Raw genomic sequence first — 6,000 nt, forward strand, 5'->3', positions numbered from 1 at the left:
TTCCTACTAAACTCTCCTCCCGTAGTCACAAAGTAGTAATTTGTGTGCAAGGCATATGGGACCAAATACTAAAGTTTTGAGTACTTTAATACACTAGAAGTGAATTTGTCCAAATGACTTCAAATGGGGGACTAGGTGCATAGTGTTTAAAACAGATATTAATGCAAATATCTTCAAAAGGTGACTACTGTCGCCTCATATGAAACATTTCATCTAAAATGCTGGTATATAGAGCCAAATGGAAAATGTTAACTGTCCAAATGCATTTGCTTGGCTAAGCTATTCACAAACATCACATCCACTTTGTGGCTCACTTATCTACCCAGCGACTTCTCAAATGCTACTATTTTAGATGTTATTTTTTTGTCAGCACCCTTACTTCCCACGGCTATGCCCCCTGATACAAATTTTTGGGGGTCGTGAAAGGCCTATTATCATTGTCATATCATCTCCGTTGATCGTGCTGATGGAAGACCAGGTAAAGTAGGTGATGCAGTTTGGGGTGAACAATAACACTGACATACTGGACGGCCGTTGTCAGTTTGTTTGACAGACCAAAGCGTGGATCCTCCACGACAAGTGGAGGAACATGCCGGCATCTGAAGTCTACAAGAAAAGACTGTTCGTAATTGCAGTGGATGAGGTCCATGTAGCCTATAAATAAATGATAAGTATTAGAGGTCGACCGATTAATCGGACTGGCCGATTAATTAGGGCCCATTTCAAGTTTTCATAACAATCGGAAATCGGTATTTTTGGGTGCCGATTTATTTATTTATTTGTACATTTTTGTACATTTTTTTATACCTTTATTTAACTAGGCAGGTCAGTTAAGAACACATTCTTATTTTCAATGACGGCCTAGGAAAGGTGGGTTAACTGCCTTGTTCAGGGGCAGAACGACAGATTTTCACCTTGTCAGCTCAGGGGTCCCAATCTTGCAACCGTACAGTTAACTAGTCCAACGCTCTAACCATTGCACTCCACGATGAGCCTGCCTGTTACGTGAATGTAGTAGAAGCCAATGTAAATTGCTAGCTAGCATTAAACTTATCTTATAAAAAACAATCAATCATAATCACTAGTTATAACTACTAATCCAGTTTAGCAGGCAATATTAACCAGGTGAAACTGTGTCATTTCTCTTGCGTTCATTGCCAGGGTATATGCAACAGTTTGGGCTGCCTGGCTCCATTGCGAACTAATTTGCCAGAATTGTGCGTAATTATGACATAACATTGAAGGTTGTGCAATGTAATAAGAATATTAAGACTTAGGGATGCCACCTGTTAAATAAAATACCGAAACGGTTCCATATTTCACTGAAATAATAAAAGTTTTGTTTTCGAAATGATAGTTTCCGGATTCGACCATATTAATGACCAAAGGCCCGTATTTCTGTTATAATTAAGTCTGATTTGATAGAGCAGTCTGACTGAACAGCAGCAGGCCCGTAATCATTCATTCAAACAGCACTTTCGTGCGTTTTGCCAGCAGCTCTTCGTAAGCACAGCGCTGTTTATGACTTCAAGCCGATCAGCCTAATGGCTGGTGTAACCAATGTGAAATGGCTAGCTAGTTAGCTGGTTGTGCGCTTATACCGTTTCAAATGTCACTTGCTTTTAGATTTGGAGTAGTTATTCCCCTTGCGCTGCAAGGGCCGCGGCTTTTGTGGAGCGATGGGTAACGCTGCTTCGAGTGTGGCTGTTGTCGATGTGTTCCTGGTTCAAGCCCAGGTAGGGGCAAGGAGGGGGACGGAAGCTATACTGTTACACTGGCAATACTATAGTGCCTATAAGAACATCCAATAGTCAAAGGTATATGAAATACAAATGGTATAGAGAGAAATATTCCTATAAATACTATATTAACTACAACCTAAAGTCTCTTACCTTGGAATATTGAAGTCTCATGTTAAAAGGAACCACCAACTTTCATATGTTCTCATGTTCTGAGCAAGGAACTTAAACGTTAGCTTTTTTACATGGCACATATTTTACATGGCACACATTTTACATGGCACACATTTTTACATGGCAAATATTGCATATTGGCACATATTACTTTCTTCTCCAACACTTCGTTTTTTCATTATTTAAACCAAATTGAACATGTTTCATTATTTATTTGAGGCTAAATTGATTTTTTTATGTATTATTTTAAGTTAAAATTCATTGTGTTCATTCAGTATTGTTGTAATTGTCATTATTACAAATAAATAAATGTTTTTAAAAAAAGTAAAAATCTGCCGATTAATCAGTATCGGCTTTTTTGGCCCTCCAATAATCGGTATCGATGTTGAAAAATCATAATCGGTCGACCTCTAATAAGTATGGCTGTGAAGGATGGCTAATGAAATGTCTAGGCTATTGTTATATCAAGGAAGATAGGGTTAGAAACCTTGCATATACACGTCTCATTTGCTATGGAACTAAAATAGTTAGCATTACTAACGTCAGTCATTAGACATCAAGATTCTTTATCTAGTTTGTTTTATGCCTAATCAGGGGAGAGGGTTGAAAAGGAAAGCCAGCATTTAGAGAGCTTCAAAAGGCTTGGAGAGCTACGGTCTCAACCAAGAAGGTTGAGTGAATTTGTCACTACTCAAATTGCATAAAAAGTTATTGTTAACTTCCTGTCCTCTCCCTCGTTGGTCATTATAGTTTATTTGAATAGCTTAATATCTATTGAACTATTACTAAATATCTTTGCTGTGACTGCTTCCTGCTAAACTATCTGAAACCATACAACTCTGTTTTGATACTCAATAAAATAAAACTACTGTTCTTTTAGGGAGATCCATTATGTGTACACAATGTTCCCCTAAAAATATAATAATCCTGCTTTTGCTGTGTTTTCCAGGTACACCGGTGTTGGTAGTGATCTTGACTCCAGACGCCTGTTAACAAAGATCCTGAATATGGCGAGGGCAACTCAAGTAGCTGTCAGTCCAAACATTAGGCTTGGACTGCGGCAGGTTCCTGCCAATGACCTGAACTGCCTTGATTTATTTACTGTCATTCACTCGAGGTACTAGGAAAGGTGTTTGCTTATCTAAAAGCTGAGCTTGGGCAAATCCCTTGGGTTGACAAAGATCCTGAACATGAAGCTGAACACCTACTTATTGAGATGTATCATAGTAAAACTCTACCAAAGAACAAGACAAGAGTGGTGTCTTCTCTTAATGGGGATGGGAACTATAGAGTTGTTGTGGCAACAACATCCCTGGGAATGGGTTTGGATTTCCGTAACATTTCGCATGTTGTGATGTATGGCCCACCAGGGGATTTAGAGGATATACAGGGCATTCGGACAGTATTCGGACCACTTTACTTTTTCCACATTTCGTTACGTTACAGCCTTATTCTAAAATTGATAAAATATTTTTTTCCTCATCAATTTACACACAATACCCCACAATGATAAAGCAAAAACAGGGTTTGTAGAAATATTTGCAAATGTATTAAAAATAAAAAACTGAAATATTACATTTGCATAAATATTCAGACCCTTTACTCAGTACTTTATTGAAGCCCCTTTGGCAGTGATTACAGCCTCAAGTCTTCTTGTTACAAACTTGGCACACCTGTATTTGGGGTGTTTCTCCCATTATTCTCTGCAGATCCTCTCAAGCTCTGTTAGGTTGGATGGAGAGTTGCTGCACAGCAATTTTCAGGTCTCTCCAGAGATGTTGCCGATTGGGTTCAAGTCCGGGCTCTGGCTGGGCACTCTCGGACATTCAGAGACTTGTCCCGGAGCCACTCCTGCCTTGTCTTGGCTGTGTGCTTAGGGTTGGAAGGTGAATGTGGTGGAATTATTGTAATCAAAAGGAGAGACTTTTAGATTTCTTCAAAACAATCAAACTTTATTACTTAATTACTGCAGTAATGGAGCTGGTCAGTAATCACCCCCTGGAGGTGACCATTGAGAACTCAATGAGCTGGTTTGAGCAACATAATTTTATAGCAAAGTCCATGACACACAACAGATGTATGGAATGGGTCACAAGGTTAAAAATTGCATGAAAGATACTAGAAAATCACAGCAGACAGTATCTGGTGTTAAAACAGTTCTAATTGTGTAGAGACCAGTGTCTGGCCCCCCAACTCCATACTGGAGCCATCTCACCCTGGTACCGTATGAAATCTGTGAATGTATTGTAATGTTTTTAAAATTGTATGAACTGCCTTAATGTTGCTGGAACCCAGGAAGAGTAGTGGGGATGTGCTTGCTGGGGATCCATAATAAATCCAAATACAATACTTTCTGTCGCAAATGTAGTCAAATTCTCAGCATAAGGAATCAGTGATATTTGATCCCAGGCATTTAATAAAAAGTTGTTTGATACGTGATCTCCTACGTCTCCCTTAAAATATAGTGGGGCAAAAAAGTATTTAGTCAGCCACCAATTGTGCAAGTTCTCCCACTTAAAAAGATGAGAGAGGCCTGTAATTTTCATCATAGGTACACTTCAACTGTGACAGAAAAAATGAGGGAAAAAAATCCAGAAAATAACATTGTAGGATTTTTAATGAATTTATTTGCAAATTATGATGCAAAATAAGTATTTGGTCAATAACCAAAGTTTTTCTCAATACTTTGTTATATACCCTTTGTTGGCAATGACAGAGGTCAAACGTTTTCTGTAAGTCTTCACGAGGTTTTCACACACTGTTGCTGATATTTTGGCCCATTCCTCCATGCAGATCTCCTCTAGAGCAGTGATGTTTTGGGGCTGTTGCTGGGCAACACGGACTTTCAACTCCCTCCAAAGATTTTCTATGGGGTTGAGATCTGGAGACTGGCTAGGCCACTCCAGGACCTTGAAATGCTTCTTACGAAGCCACTCCTTCGTTGCCCGGGCGGTGTGTTTGGGATCATTGTCATGCTGAAAGACCCAGCCACGTTTCATCTTCAATGCCCTTGCTGATGGAAGGAGGTTTTCACTCAAAATCTCACGATACATGGCCCCATTCATTCTTTCCTTTACACGGATCAGTCGTCCTGTTCCCTTTGCAGAAAAACAGCCCCAAAGCATGATGTTTCCACCTCCATGCTTCACAGTAGGTATGGTGTTCTTTGGATGCAACTCAGCATTCTTTGTCCTCCAAACACGACGAGTTGAGTTTTTACCAAAAAGTTATATTTTGGTTTCATCTGACCATATGACATTCTCCCAATCTTCTTCTGGATCATCCAAATGCTCTCTAGCAAACTTCAGACGGGCCTGGACATATACTGGCTTAAGCAGGGGGACACGTCTGGCACTGCAGGATTTAAGTCCCTGGCGGAGTAGTGTGTTACTGATGGTAGGCTTTGTTACTTTGGTCCCAGCTCTCTGCAGGTCATTCACTAGGTCCCCCCGTGTGGCTCTGGGATTTTTGCTCACCGTTCTTGTGATCATCATCAACCCCACAGGGTGAGATCTTGCATGGAGCCCCAGATCGAGGGAGATTATCAGTGGTCTTGTATGTCTTCCATTTTCTAATAATGGCTCCCATGGTTGATTTCTTCAAACCAAGCTGCTTACCTATTACAGATTCAGTCTTCCCAGCCTGGTGCAGGTCTACAATTTTGTTTCTGGTGTCCTTTGACAGCTCTTTGGTCTTGGCCATAGTGGAGTTTGGAGTTTGACTGTTTGAGGTTGTGGACAGGTGTCTTTTATACTGATAACAAGTTCAAACAGGTGCCATTAATACAGGTAACGAGTGGCGGACAGAGGAGCCTCATAAAGAAGAAGTTACAGGTCCGTGAGAGCCAGAAATCTTGCTTGTTTGTAGGTGACCAAATACTTATTTTCCACCATAATTTAAAAATCATACAATGTGATTTTCTTTTCTCATTTTGTCTGTCATAGTTGAAGTGTACCTATGATGAAAATTACAGGCCTCTCATCTTTTTAAGTGGGTGAACTTGCACAATTGGTGGCTGACTAAATACTTTTTTGCCCCACTGTACATACTGTTAAATCGTTAAAATCGACATTCATTGACTAGGAAA

At 40.0% G+C, this 6,000-nt stretch overlaps 1 long non-coding RNA gene across 1 annotated transcript; it reads left to right on the top strand.

Moving 5' to 3' along the window:
• The first annotated feature begins 933 nt into the window (after nt 1-933).
• On the top strand, nt 934-3,161 carry LOC110538148 (uncharacterized). Its single transcript, XR_005035121.2, has 2 exons — nt 934-1,026; nt 2,863-3,161. It is a non-coding gene; the product is annotated as an uncharacterized LOC110538148 (long non-coding RNA).
• The last annotated feature ends 2,839 nt before the right edge of the window (nt 3,162-6,000 follow it).

The sequence above is a fragment of the Oncorhynchus mykiss genome, chromosome 12 (assembly GCF_057628025.1).
Source record: "Oncorhynchus mykiss isolate SJ-2025 chromosome 12, ASM5762802v1, whole genome shotgun sequence".
NCBI lineage: Eukaryota > Metazoa > Chordata > Actinopteri > Salmoniformes > Salmonidae > Oncorhynchus > Oncorhynchus mykiss.